This window comes from Rhagoletis pomonella, unplaced genomic scaffold, assembly GCF_013731165.1.
Source record: "Rhagoletis pomonella isolate Grant_MI unplaced genomic scaffold, Rhpom_1.0 Rhpom_scaffold_00006, whole genome shotgun sequence".
NCBI classification, from domain to species: Eukaryota; Metazoa; Arthropoda; class Insecta; order Diptera; family Tephritidae; genus Rhagoletis; species Rhagoletis pomonella.
Window position 1 is genome coordinate 52901262 of NW_023458560.1, and position 15885 is coordinate 52917146.

The window sequence follows — 15885 nt, forward strand, 5'->3', positions numbered from 1 at the left end:
ACAACGTTGCATTTTAACAAATAATAAATATTTTATTATTAAGTACTTTCCTAATAGTTATTCAAAACAAAAGTTGCAATAAATTCTAATAAAAATTTTTACAAAGTAAGTAAATAATAAGCACGTTTCAAATAGCACAACTAAGTATTAGGAATTTGTTAATTACAACGAAGATTTACAGCTGTTTAAAGAAAATGTACGCTATTTGGCGAGATTTCCGGGGTTTGAATGTCAATGCAAACAACCGGCACAAAATTGAAGGTAAAATTATTGCGGCGAAATGGATTACACATGCTATGTGTATGTATGTATGTATGTACATATGAACATATATGTACGTATTCCAGATCGCGTGTGTTAAGAAAATCAGATTTGCTTATAGTCATGTACCTATATAAATATAATTGATTTATTTTGCATTTGTAGAAAAAAATGTTTAATTTATTTTAACTAATTTTTTTGGTTTCATTTACTTTACTTAATTCATTTAAATTTATTGTGCATATTTTGTTTTTGAAATATATAATAATATAAAACGTTTCTTTCCAATTTTTATTTTTATGTTTTTAGTTAAATTTATTTTGCTGTCCTTACTGCTGGTTCCATCAGCCATTTAAGTGAAAAATGATTTTTTTCACTTCTGTTAGCTTTCATATTAAATTCAAATAAAAAATAATAGTTTTTAGCTTAAGTTGCTTTATGAAACTGGCTTTTAGTCTTTTTTTAATTTTGTTTGTATTGTTTAAGTTTTTTTTTAATTTTTTATTTTAATTTTTACAATTTTAATTTCTTACTTTTCTACTTCAATAATCTCAATTTATATTTTATAACATAACTTTTTTTTTACCTATCATTTACTGAATAATTTAAATTTTTGTTAATTACCAATTTATTTAATTCGTTATTAATTTAATTTTTCAAATTCTCTTATTTTAAGAATTTCTATTGTCATTTTTTTAATTAACTTAACTTTTTATTTGACTTATTTTATTATATATAGCTACATATTTAATATTTGAGTATAATTTTTTTGATTAAAAATGTTTTTTTTTCATGAATGAACTCATTTTTAATGTACATCATTTTGTAATTTATTTTAAAATTTTATAAACCCTTTTTTTATTTTATTTTTCGATTTTAATAATTTTTTTTACAATTTTTAATTTTAATTCACTTAATATTTTATTTAGTTAATTTCATATCATTTTTTTAATAATTGGATATTATTTATTTATCAACAATTTTTATTTCACTTAATTTTATTATATATTTTTCTATGTTTGCCTAATAAAAGACAATTTGTTGTTATTATTTTATTTTTCTACTTTAATACTTTCCTTGTGCTATTTTTTTATTGAACTTATCTTTTTATTTGATTTATTTAATGTAATATTTTTATTATTTGAGTATAATTTTTAAATTTATCTTATTTTGTTATTTATTTTATATATTACTTAAATTTTTTATATTTTTGAATTCAATTATGGTATTCAAATTTTTATAATTCATTTTGTTACATTAAGGTTTTCTTTATCCCATTTTTTAATTAAACTAAATTTTTTATTAGAAATATTTTACTTACTTTAATTTAATATTTCTCAATATGAATACTTATATTTTCTCTTGATATTTTTTATTGCTTTACCTTTATTTCTCATTTTTCATTTACTTGATTACATTTTCTTTCGATTTACTTAATTTTCTTATTCTTATTCTTGCATATTAAGATACATTTTTCAATTTCCTTATTTTACTTTATTCTGCATTTAATTTTTTTATCTATTTTTTTTTTTTTAATTTCAATCATTTCACTTTTTTAATACTTGTTTAATTTAATTTATAATATTTTTTTGTTAATATATGGCATATTAGCATTTTATTATTAAAGCTAATTTTCTTTATTTTCTATTTTTGTATTTTAGTTTTAAGTTTTGATCAAAAAACTACATTTTTTATTTGGTTTATTTTATTTGATTTTTATTATTCTTATTAAAATTTTTTATGTGATGTTATTTTTTAGATCATTTTTTTAATACTTACATATTTCATTTCTTTAATATTTTTTAACTTCCTTATTATAACATTTTTTTTTTTTACTTTTTAGCTTTGGTTGTTATTCATGTTTTAAGAAATAATTAGAACACACTGTTATTTATTTTTATTGAATTTATAATATTTAGTTTGAAGATTTATTTAAATAGCCTTTATTGCTACAAATATTTTTTAATCAAAGTTGTTTTCATTATACTTGTTTTAGTTTACTTTATTTTTATAATATCTTATTTTAAATTTTTTTAAACTAACTGTTTGTTATATTGTCTATAATTTTACCTAAATTTTTTAGTAAAATTTAACTTAACATTTTAAAATATATGTAGTTTTTTTATTGAATTTAATTGTTTTCTTCTTCTTTTTATTAAATAAATTTTTAATTTGGTTTTTTTTTTATAATTCTTTAATATTATGCATTTGTTTTAGTTCATTTTATTTTAATTTACCTTTATTATGATTATTATTTATTTTATTTAAACTTATTTATTTCATTAAATTTGTTAAATTCCTTTTCTGTTAATTTTAATCAATTTCAAATTTTCGTTAATTTTGTTTTTACTTTTCACTAATTTCAACGCCAAAATTTATTGTCATGATTCATCACACGCACTAATTATAGAAATTCGTATTACAAAAATCCTTCACTCAAAAATAAACTATAGGCCTTCAAATTTACTACATTCATTAACTTATGCTTCACCTCTTGTGTAATCGTTGTCCGATACTTTTGTAATATTGTATGTATGTAGTGCGATTGCTGATATTTTGTTGCTTAATTTCTTGCTCTGTTCGCCTTCCTCAAACGATTAGCACAACTCGAATTTAAAACGTCCGTTTGACTGCAGGTTGCAGCTGAGACTGTCCAAATCGCTGCAAATTACAACCCACGAAGGTGTTTGTTTGCCCACCGCTCGGTTGGCTGATTATATTAACGATTTGGCTGTTGCTCACAAATGTTTTCATTAATATAAACATAAGCATGTATTTGAATGTAATCGTTTTCGCTTATCGCTAGCAAAGGCCGCTTGCAAAATATTAAGAAGATCGGCAAGTGCGTCATTAGGGTTGCCAAATTGTGTGAACGAAAAAAGCATTGCTTTTTTAGAGTTGGAAGCAGGTAGCTGTCAAATTTATATATTCCTGTATTCAATCGCTGGTGGATCGTATGTAAAGCGGTAAGAACAATGATCAAAGAAGGATTCAAAAGTTAAGTTCGCCACGAAATCCAAACTTGATGATGTGAGTAGATACTTGGCCGGAAAGTGGTCCATAATTTACTTCATGCTGGGCAGCCAGCCAGCATTAAGAAACTTACACTCACATAGAACGATGTCAGGGCAAGTAGATAGTTCCAGGAGTGTGATGGAGAAACTAGCTACCGCTAACAAGTTGACCTTGTGATAGGTTCCACGTAATGAAATCATGTGGGCTTTGGCAGCAACGAAAGGGCTGATATTATTGTTAAGTACATAACCCAATGTAGCCTCTTTGGCCGCTGCTTTCTGTGGATCATCCGAAGGACACATGGTAGGGCTTCTAAGGAGGTAGGGGGACTCTCAGCTTGCAGCGCACTTGCGTATGCCAAAGGATAACATGCAATATGACTGCTTAATCTTAGTAAATGGGGCCTAGAAACTACCACTGCATACTTTACAGGACACTAAGCTATGACCTTTGTAAAATGTAACTTCCTGAGGCGATGGACTACTGGAGGAGACCCCAGAGCATATACTATGTGATTGCCTAATTGTTTTAAGTAGACTTAAACTGGAAAATCAATATGGTCTCAGTCTAGAATCTGGAATATAACACGCTTCAAAGTTCTTACATTTCATTTCAATTAATTTTTAGTTTTTATTTTAAAAATAAAAATATTTACTTCATAACTTTTAAATTTAATTTTTAGGAACTTATTTCGTTTTTTTATTTTTTCTAATATAAATTTTTAGATTTTATTGTTTTAAAGTGAAAACAATGTTTTTTTTTAATTTCTTTTATTTATTGGAAACATATTTTTCTTCTTTTTAAAGATATTTTCCTTTCCTAATTCAAGTTCCTTATAATTTTAAGATATTATTATTTAAACATAAACATATTTTTTTGATTTCATTTAATATTTATGTTATTCGACGCGCTGAATGCGAGTCCAAGGTCTGTTAGCCTTCATCACGTCAGGTTCGGGGTCATTTAAACAAACATTCCGACCGACAGACAGACAAAAATTTAAAAAGTTCTTGATTTAATAAAGACCCCCATATTAATTTTTCGTTAATATCTATAATGTACAGACGTAGGTTTGTTACAATTTTATTATTATTCCAATTATTTGATTATCTTATTTTAAAAAGAAAATATTTTACCTTTTAGTTTTTAGATTTTTTTGTTCTATATAGCAAAATAGTTTTTTTAGTCTCATTTAATTTTGGAAACATATTTTTCATCTGTTTTAGTAAATTTTTTTTTAGTTAATTTTTTTTTAACTTTTAGATTACATACATATATTAATTTAAAAAGAAAAAAAATTAAATTTTTATTTTTTTTTTAATTTCTAGATTTTATTGTTTTAAAAATTAACATATTTTTAGAAATTTTTTTTTAAGAAACTTATTTTATAAATTTTTATTTTGTTTAATCAAATTTTTTCCTTTTTCTTATTCATGCTATTATTTTTTCTTTAAATTTTTAGTGTTTATTGTTTTAAAATATGTAATTCCATTTAGCTTTTAGAAAACTTTTTGCTAAACAACAAACCAAATAACGCTAAGACCTCCTCGTTAGAGGATCTATCAATAAGTCTTTCGGAAGTCGCCAGAATTGACAACTGTCTTACAAAAGACTTCTGTCTTTCGAAAGATTTTCCCTCTTTATTTAAAGGTCCACTTATTTGATAAACTGCTCTCATGCATACATCGATAAAAAACATTGAGGTGACAAAAAGCCATAGGCCAAACCTTTTTTATTTTGCTGCGAGAGATAAAAAAAAACTGGCATTGCCAGATAGTTCTGTTGGCAACCCTGCACCAACTAATCCAAATGCGCACGGAAATAGAAACAAATGCCGAGTTAAGCCAAAAATAACTGAACTAGCAGCCGATTGCTCACCTTGACACAGCAAGAGAATAAATAACAAACCAAATGATAAAATGATCTATGTGAGCAATAAAATATTTTAAATTAGATATAGTATAAACTAGTAATAACCGCTATCAAAACAAAACAGTTGAGTTAAAAGCAAATTGAAAAAAGAAAAAAATACTAAACTACGCACCAGCCCACTAAAAAGTGGCACGCGTCAATTCGATTGGCGCTTAGCTATGCCAATTTGTGCAACGATAAAAGCAAAAGTAAAAGCAACACAGCAAATGAATAAAAAAAACACGATACACAGAGGCGCGCAAATACGCGAAATTATTTACATGATAGAAAATAAAATTAAATATGAAACAAATTAGAATTTTTTTGCAATATTTGCATTTGGCCTTGATAATGAGAAATGCTTCCTTTGTGTGTTATTATATTTTATTTATGTTTTTTATGATGTGTAAAGTCGGGTTAACGTCTCTGACTGTGCTGTTTGCATTCGTATTGTCTCACAGATTTTTTGTTGCATTTCGTTTTGGCGAATATGTACGAATATTGTTGCAATCGCTTGTGCTCAGTTAAGCGCGTTTGTTCAGAAAGTGGCGGCGTAAAGTTTAACCGCCATCACCAGACACGAGCGAGAACGAGTTTTATTTACCTGATTTATAATAAGGTCATTAGCTTCTTATGAATGGCTAAGAATATATGTATGTATTCATATTTTTAATATTTGGATATGCACTTTGTTAACACAAGTGCATATAGATATTTCTCGGTGCATACATATGTATGTAAGTTCATATGTATAAAATTCGCTTATAACTTTTAGTACAGTAGGCAATGGATTAATAGCAATTTTACCAAATGCTGAACAAAAAACGCGAATACCAGCATTGTCACCACTTGCCATTATAATCACCTTTACCATTATCATTACACTCTCTATTTGCATTTTAATTATCATTACCATTACAATTTTCATTTGCATCATTATCATTATCACTACTCTTACAATTTCCAGTACCAGTAGCATTATTATAACAACTACCATTACCATAACTATTACAATTACCAATATCATAACCTTTCCCATTAACATTACCGTTTATTCAACCATTAAAATCACCGTAATCATTACCATTGCTTTTTCAATAACGTTTTTTTTTATTAACATCACACTTTTTTATTTTCATTACGATTACGACTAATACCACCTTTATAATTACCATTACGTACCACTATCATTTCCAATAAAATTACTTCGACATTACCATTACCATTGGCATTGCCATTTTTAATACCTTTACCATTCTAAAAGCCATTACGATTACCATGACCATTATCATTATCATTACCGCTACTATTACCATTATAGTAACCATTCCAATATAATTACCGTTATTATTATTGTTATTACCATTACGCTTTTTATTTGTATTTTCATTATTATTACTTTTACGATTACCATTACCTTTATAATTACCATTACACCTTTTATTTTCGTTATCATTACCATTACGATATCCATTACCATTATCAATACATAGCATTACTATTACTGGAATACATACCTATGTATGTATATAAGTATATATGGGGATCCATCTAGACCTTTTTTAATGTTAAATAAAACAGTTAAAACAGAACTGAATGTCGGAATCTTTATGATTTTTCGAAAGAACATTCTCCGACACTTAAATACTTTTAAAAAATAATTTCATTCAAATATTGGCCGATGTAGGTGGTCCATTCGGATGGTCCAATTTTCAATTACTCTTTTCAGAAGTGCACGAGTAATGTTGGCTTTCAAGGTTTAAATCATAGCTGACTTTTAACCTCGCATAACCTCAAAGAAAATATTCAGAGGTGTGACATCACACGATAACTTGCTGAAACCAAATGTTGCAGACATCGCGGGTTTCAACTAGGGGCAAAGAGAGGTTGTTATAAAGGTGCGAAAGCGGTTGTCATCGGCGGTTATGTTCTGCCTGCCGGCATCCTTTTCTGTTTTATTTATTTACTTATTATATTTAAAAAAAATTTCTAAAGGGATCACGCGATACATGCATAGTTACATAGTTCAAGGAAAATTGTTTTAAATGTATAATTTTAATTTTTGTTTCCCCTCCAAATCTAATGAACCACTTAGCTGGGAAATACTGTAAAAGTATTTAATGTAAAAGCATATATGTTAGGGCGGGTCGAAAATCTAATTTTTCTCAAATCCCTTGGTTATAGTGAAAAATTTTGGTGCATATTATTAGATAATGAATCCTTTAACGCAAAAGATAAAGTCAAGTATCATTTCGCGCAGCCCTTTATCTTATCGTTAATCTCAAACTCATCTATTTTCAAGAAAATTTTAATTGTTCTCTTGATAATTGCACTGGCCTATAGTCAAAAGATGTAAAGAACAATATTAATATTGCTGGCGTGCATTTAGATCGCTAGTTCCAAATATTCTAATCCTTTTTTAATATTAGCTATAGTTTGCGATTTTTTGCAAATTTAGGAACAATTTCGGTAGCTCTAATAGAATAGCCATTATTTTCCATCATCGCGGAAAAATTTTGTTTATGCAAATTAGTATGGAAACACTGAACAGGCACAACTTCTAGACACACTAATTGGTTTACTTATGTTTATGCATACAATATAAAAATTTCAAATATAAGAAAATGATAAAAAATTTTGTTCAAGATTTTTTTTATTTTAAATAATTTGTTTATAATCTGGACTATTTTAGTCATATTATCAAAAATCAGAAACATTAAGTCTCGCCTTCAATTTGTTAATTATTACGCACCGATCGAGTAGCATTTACCAAAGTTATATCGAAAAACTTAAGTGGATTTCCAGTTTTTTTCTAAAAAAATTTCTCTTCAATTGTATAAATAACTTTTAAATAAAAGAACCGGATTACAGAAAACTGTGCAAGCGAGTGACTTTTTTCGTTCAAGCTGAATGCAAAGCAATATCGTCCAATTGGAGAGGATTTCCCAGGATATGTTAAAGACTATTGCATTTACTTACAGACACTTTTTCACATAATGGAATTAACTAAAATATTTATGTATATCTAAACACTTATTGCACGTCCCCTACTTTCATATAACGGCAAATTTAGAAACCGCGAAAAATGTGCTTCTGCGGCGACTAATGAAACCATTCCGCACCAGTTTTCAAGACTGCAAAAATGGACTTAAAATGGGCGTTTCTCACCCTTATTGTAATGTATGTAAATACTTATATGTTTGAAACTACTATTAACTTGTCGAACGATTCCTAATCTTTGACAATACATTCATTCACCACGATCGTGAAAACTGACCAAATCGGCGTGAGCAAGTCCATGCTCATTTTAATATTATATAAACATTAAAAGGCTTGAAATAAATCTCGTCTCACTTTTTTGTATTTTTCACTTGGTTGCTGAAGTAATGAAGAATTGAAAATTCATAAGGGAAAATCATAGTTTTCTTATTTTTTATTTTAATATCTTAAAAACGTGTAGACTTATTGAAAAATGATAAATGAACGTGAGGTTCTAAATTTAATAGCCCTTAATTTGATATATCGTCATGTTTATAACAATAACGCATTCCATAGATATTACAAGCCAAAGTTTCATTTTCAAAATTCATACACTTTGATTCAATTGCGCGGGCTAAAGATAAGTTTTAAATTAATCTTTCGTGGCCAATAACAATTGGCTGAGACCTAAGACATCATAATATTACTATTACAATGCGGTCAAATGACTTTTATTTTCCCCCATACAAAATCGACCCAGCCTAATATATGTAGGCATGTATGTACACACAATTTGTTTACTGAATCCCAAAAATTGTATTCGTGTTAAGTCAGTCACTTGTTATAGCAACATTTTACTAAATTCCAGTAAATCGAGGCAACGATTTTTAATTCGACTTGTTTTATTCGCTCCTGTACTCCTATTAATCTCCGTTGAGGTTGTAACCCTTTAGGCATGCTTGTGTAACTTTCCATTATTACAACGTTTTAACTTATAAGTTGTGTTGTGTTTTCGATCCGCGGTTTTTGTAACGGCATAAAAATTGTACACAGATTTGAGTGGAGTCTGTAGAGGTGACAATCTTATACTTCGGTCGTTGCATTAAGGTAGACCCGAGTCTACGAGGTCTTGTAGTCTTAGGATAACGATCTTTGGTAGGAATGTCACTCGCTCTCACAGAACACCTTACTTGCGATTCTTTACTTGGCAGCAGGTGCTATAAGTTATTAATTTGAACTGTCCAGTTAATCGGAAAAGTAATTACGATTTCATCAGCCATTTGGACAAACACATTTTTATATGCAGCTCAGAATCATACCCAGTGGATGGATAGAAAAACAAGAATTCCTTCTTGGCCAAATTATAATATTTGCCACTAATTTTCGTACTTTTATCAGAAGCCTAAAAGATCTAAGAAATTACTCGTTTCCATCAAAGTACGGCCCAGATAAGTATTGCACTCCTTTGTTTTATATTGAAACAAAATATAATATTAATAATAGTTATTCTTCTGCATGCACCATCTTGTTACAAAATTCCTACATATATTCGTTCCGTTTAAAAAAAGGAGGATATTTGCTAACTCTTTTACTACAAAGATGAAGCGAGTAAATTTGTAAAGAAAAATATCGGAGAAATTATCTGAAACATGGGTTGCAATTGCCCATGAACGCTAAACGCACATATATACATACTTACGTTCTTCTGTACGCAGGCGTGGGCGCAGCTGTCACACGTCAATTTCAATTTATTACATTTATTGCAACAATTGATCAAAAAACATAATATCAAATAACAACTGATCAGCCAATTTGATGAAAAACTGACAGCTGGACAATCCGGCGATGGCCTTTGTTGAGAAGAAGAGCTTAAGAAAACGTAAAAACGATAGCCAGTCGCAGTTTGAGGAGGTTTTTAATTGTTAAAATACATAGAGCATATACATACATTAGGGTGGTTCAAAAATGTATGTGAAAAAGTAAAGTTGGAATTATAATGCTCACATCCGCTATGATTTTTCTATACCGAAAAAATATACCCCTTATTTTTTTATTTTGAAATCAAAAAATATTTAGAAGTCGCTAAAAGCGCTCAAAGCGTTTTCCATGTATTTTATATAGGAGAAAACAATTTTTCGTGGAACTGGTATATAATTTTTGAAAATCAATATTTGTTTCTCATCAGGACACTTCCATTAATAATACCCAATTGTTTGCTTAATAAATTTTTCGTAGTAACTATATTTTATAAGTTCGCCAAAAACCTCTGAAAATGCAATGGGGGACTCATAAAACACCGTTAGTATGTATTAAAAAATTGTTTAGTAAACAATTGTGTATTATTATTGAAAGTTTCCTAAGAGAAACCGAGTTTTCCGATCGAAAAATAGTGATTTTCAAGAATTCTATACCATTTCTACGAAAAGTTGGTTTTTCCTTTATAAAATAGATGGAAAAACTACCGCTAAATATTTTCTGATTTAAAAATAAAAAATATGGGTATATTTTTTCGGTATAGAGCAATCCTAGGGGGTGAGCGAATTAAAATGTTCAACTTTAGATTATTTTTGACCACCCTAATATACATACATAGGTACTATATATACATACCCTTTGAAGATAGTCCGGTTCAGATTTCTTAAAACTAGTGCAAGAAAATAATGTAAAAATTTCGTCTAATCTATTTTAATTGAATTTCACTAATATTTAAAGAGAAGAATTACAATAATTGATCCACTGCACGTGCACATGGGTGTGCTATTCCAATTTATAATTTGTAGTTAGTACTTGAAATCTATTTAAAATATTATTTTAGATTTCTTCAATTAAGCCAGGCTCGAACCCATTTGTGAAGTTCACGATCTTTCAATATCAACTACTATCTTCTCCACTTCCGCACGTGCGCTTTAATTCGAAGCAATTAGAATCCAATTAAATACCACTTGCTGATTGGAAAATCTTTGAAATTTCAAATTTCAATAATCAGTAATTTCTTTAAAAGAAACGTGCAACCCCCGGCGAATGTAAACAAAAGCCATAAATAATCAGTTGTATGCTGATATAAATGTTTGTGTGCCTTTGTATATGATCACTGGTATGCTCCTGTACTTTATTTCATATACATACATATGTATGTAAGTATGTATGTATTGCTAAAATATCATCAAATCAATTTATTAAAAATAATTTATTAAAAAGTAATTTTAAAGCAAAAACCACAACCGTCTTCAATGCTCATATAGAACTTTAAGAGTACCGTTAATTTCTTTATGATCCAATGATCAGAACAAAACCAAATTGGTATGGGACCCATGAGGTATCATGTTTCTAATAGAAAAAAAAGTAAGTGCGCCTGGGCCACGTTACATATCTATTTTGTCTTACAACCAATATACATTCATATTTACATACATACAAACATCTGATTTTGCTTAAGGTTATATTTTTTGTCTTCTTTTTCTATCTATGTAGATCCCTACCTCTACTCCTGTTCGTTCTAATTACATTTATGTTATTCTGTTTTTCTTTATCTTAATTTTTATCTTTATACTCTATCGATAACAAAATCCAACAAAATATCGATAACAAAACCGATAAAAATATCGATAGCAAAATCGATGACAAATTCGACAAAAATTTCGATAGCAAAATCGACAATAATATTGGTAACAAAATCGGTAACCGAATCGATAAAATATCGATAAAAAAATCGATAAATAGTCGATAACAAAATCAATAAATAATCGATCAAAAAATCGATAAATAATCGACAACAAAATCGATAACAACATCGATAAAAATATCGGTAACAAATCAATAACAATATCGGTAAAGAATATAAATAACAAAATCGTTAAAAATATCGATCATAAAATCGATAACAAAATCAGTAAAAATATCGATTATCATATCGATAAGTTCCGAAAATATCGATAGCAAAATCGATAACAAAACCCATAAAAATGTCGATTATTACATCGACAATTCCCGAGAATCCCGAAAATCTCTAAAATCCCATAAATAGTTCCCAGATTGAGTCTCTGCGGCTCTATCTATATCCTTTTCTCTATAATTACCTTTATTTTAATCTTTCTTCCTCAATCTTCATCTTTACTTTTATCGGTATCCTCATCCTCATCTGTTTCTTTATATTTGTCTTTGTTTTTACTTTTATGTTTATCATTTTCTTCACATCTACATATTCCCCTTCACGTTTGCCCATATATAAGTAAAGTGTTTAAATTTACCTTAGTGTTCATTACAACCCTTTTTTTGCCTTTATTTTTACGCATCTTTGTTTTTGTTTTTATTTTTACCCTTGCCTTTACCCTTTTCTTAATCTAACCTTTTATTAGCAAGTTTTTGTTAAATTTATACCATGTGCATACACTCATAAGTTTTACTGATCTCTAAAGGCCTGTCACACGATTGGTACATTTGTACAGATGCCCAATCGTGTGACACTGCCTTAATAGGTTTTATGTAAGTGATGATTTGTAAAAAAAAAAGAAGAAATTTACGTTCTCAGCGAAATGTCTGAATGAGGAAAGCCACCTAGTGAAAAATATGTACTGCAATAAAAAATGTTACTTAATTACCATAGAACAAACCATGGGTCAGGTATATGCATTTCTTTTGTATTAGATTATAAAAAAAATAATATAAATAGAGGTGGTACTTCAGTCCTCTTTCATTTGATACCAAATTTGTTTAATTTGGTTAAGAGGTTTGTTTATTATCCAGGAAGGACTTTCGGATAAAACACAGTTATTATTTTCGGCCCCTGCTCATTACACCTCAACTCAACTCATCTTACTTCAACTCACCTCAAATCCGCTCATCCTCACCTCATCTCAAATCATCTCAACTCAGCCTACCTCGCCTCACATCAACTTACCTGAGCTTAGCGACGAAAATCCGAAATACATTTTATTTCTGAATTGATCAGAAAAAATTAATTTTTTGATTTCAGATTTTTTAATTTTAAAAACATTTAACCCAGTGTTTTCCATGTTATCTTATTTTATATAAAATTGTACCAACCATACCACCATGACGATTATGGAACGATTAAGAAATGAAGCAAGACAAGTTTCACTTCAATAGCCTAGCACAGGTGCACCTTTTTTGTTTGTATTTGTATTGATTTTTCGTTAAACTCATTTCCATAAAAGATAAAATATTTCATGTACGAATATTTCAGTTTTTGACTTGAATGTGTATATACAGGGTGTCCAGGAAGTCATGGATAACCCTTTAACCGCCAGTGCGCGACAATATGGTCTACCAAATAAAAAGATAAAAACTTATAAAAAGTGTCATGGTTTTCGAGATTTTTTGTCTTTTTTATATTTTTGAAAAATCTGTACCTTCGGTCGATTTTTTCCATGCCGTTTCTACAAATAAAAACTTTTAGAAGTTGCATCTTTTTTATTCTTATCTAAACTTATTCCGCTATCGACAAAGTATAACACTTTTTCAGTAATACGTTTAAAATGTTTAAAAATTAACTCCAATACAAAATTTTGATCCCGAATAAACTTTTACCTTTACATTTGACGAAACGTGGTGAAAAAAAATTTTACTACACAAGTTGCGAAAATAATCTTAAAAACTTACTTGTTTAATGGGGATTCCAAAATGTTATAAAAGTTATAACCTTTAAGTTTTTCTGCTGTTGTTATTACGATTTGAATCTAAAAGGATGTTTATTACTTATCTAGCTTTTAATCACATGCTGTAAAACAGCCGTTAGGGACGTGTGTTACAGTTGTTGACTTTAAAACAGCTACCTGCCCAGAAGCACATTGGCTTTGGCGGTTTAGTCATTTGGTGTTTTCCCAACTTTTTGCGACGCGTTTTCGGTTTGTTCATAATTTTTTGCGGTACTACTGGATTAGTTTTGCAATGTGATTTTTATTTTTTTGATATTAGTGTTATTAGTGATCCAACGGATTATTGATTGGGGAAATGTCGAGTTCATATACACCAGTTGAATATGCAAATATACATCTCATTTACGGGGAATGCCAAGGTAACGCCAACGCTGCTGCCGAATTATACCGAGAGAAGTAAGAGAGATATTTCCTATAATAAAAAAATTACCTTTAAGTTTCACTTTGATTTAGGCGCAATTAGAAATAAGTACATAATAAAAAAAGTTATCGTTGTTTAAGGTATCCCAACGGACGTCATCCGGACTATCGCGTTTTTATAAGAGTCCATAACTCTTTTTGTAAAGGAAGGAGTCCTGCAATGGGTCCTGTGAAAGGTGATGATGGGAGACCACTACTACCAATGGATGTCGAAGAGGAAGTTCTTCAGGAGGTTAGAGGAGACCCTGGTGTTTCGGTTCGCCAAATTGCCAGACGAACGGGCATTAGCAGGTGTACGGTCCACAATATTCTGAAACGTCATAAGATGCACCCTTACCATGTTCAGCGAGTGCAAGCCCTGTTACCTATGGACTGTGCGCAAAGGGTTGCATTTTGCTGCAAATGCTTAGAAAAATGGAAAGAGATCGAAAAAATGATCGACAAAATTTTATGGATGGATGAATCTTCATGCCATAAAGACGGGTACATGGACATGCACAACCTGTATCAATGGGCGCTTGGAAATCCACATGCAATAAGAGAAACCCGTTCGCAGACACAATTTAAAATTAATCTGTGGACAGGAATAACAAATGATCAAATCATTTGTATCAGCTTTTAGAAGAAGTTTCATTAGGAACGAGGCAGGCCATGTGGTTAAAAAACGACGGATGTCCAGCTCATTACGCTGCTCAAGTACGGCGACATTTGGACGGACGATATCCGCAAGGATGGATTGGACGCTTGGGTCACATTTTATGGCCACCTAGATCCTTTAGACTTTTTTATTGGGGCTGCTTCAAAGATTTGGTGTTTAGAACTTAAATTACCACCATCGAACAACTGCGGGAGCACATCAATTCAGCCGCCGAACAAATAAAAAATGAGAATTATGCACACGGAATTAAAAGATCATTTATTAAGAGATGAAGGATGTGGTAGTAGGCAGCCATTTTGAACATATTTTATAATATATAATAAACTAATACCGAAACACATTATGTTGTTGTTATTTGTCCCATATAATTAAAAAAAAGGTAAACCTTTATTATTTGAAATTTTCCCGAAGACTTTTAAACCAGCATCCTTTTAGATTCAAATCGTAATAACAACAACATAAAGACTTAGAGGTTATAACTTTTATATCATTTTGGAATCCCCATTAAACACGTAAGTTTTTAGGATTATTTTCACAACTTGTGTAGTACAACATTTTTTCACCGCGTATCGTCAAATGTAGAGGTAAAAATTTATTCGGGATCAAAATTTTGTATTGGAGTTAATTTTTAAACATTTTAAACACAATAATTGAAAAGGTGTTATACTCTATCGATAGCGGAATAAGTTTAGATAAAAATAAAAAAGACGCAACTTCAAAAAGTTTTTATTTGTAGAAACGGCATGTAAAAAATCGACCGAAAGTACAGATTTTTCAAAAATATAAAAAAGTCAAAAAAACTCGAAAACCATGACACTTTTTATAAGTTTTTATCTTTTTCTTTGGTAGACCATATTGTCGCGTACGGGCGGTTAAAGGGTTATCCATGGCTTCCTGGACACCCTGTATATTCTGCATTTAGGTATAGCGGCTGTGGCTCCCACACAGCCCACATGCCAATACGAA

At 29.6% G+C, this 15885-nt stretch overlaps 1 protein-coding gene across 3 annotated transcripts in view; it reads right to left on the reverse strand.

The window, feature by feature from the left end:
- Positions 1 to 15885, reverse strand: part of LOC118740943 (UDP-glucosyltransferase 2-like) — a 515118-nt gene that overhangs the window by 19906 nt on the left and 479327 nt on the right. The window contains exon 1 of one of the 3 annotated variants that reach the window (XM_036472708.1): positions 2753 to 2924. The exons of the other annotated variants lie outside the window; for them this stretch is intronic. The gene's annotated coding sequence lies outside the window, so the exon portion shown is untranslated. Of the gene's footprint in view, positions 1 to 2752; positions 2925 to 15885 lie in introns of those variants that run through there. 3 annotated transcript variants of the gene reach the window in all.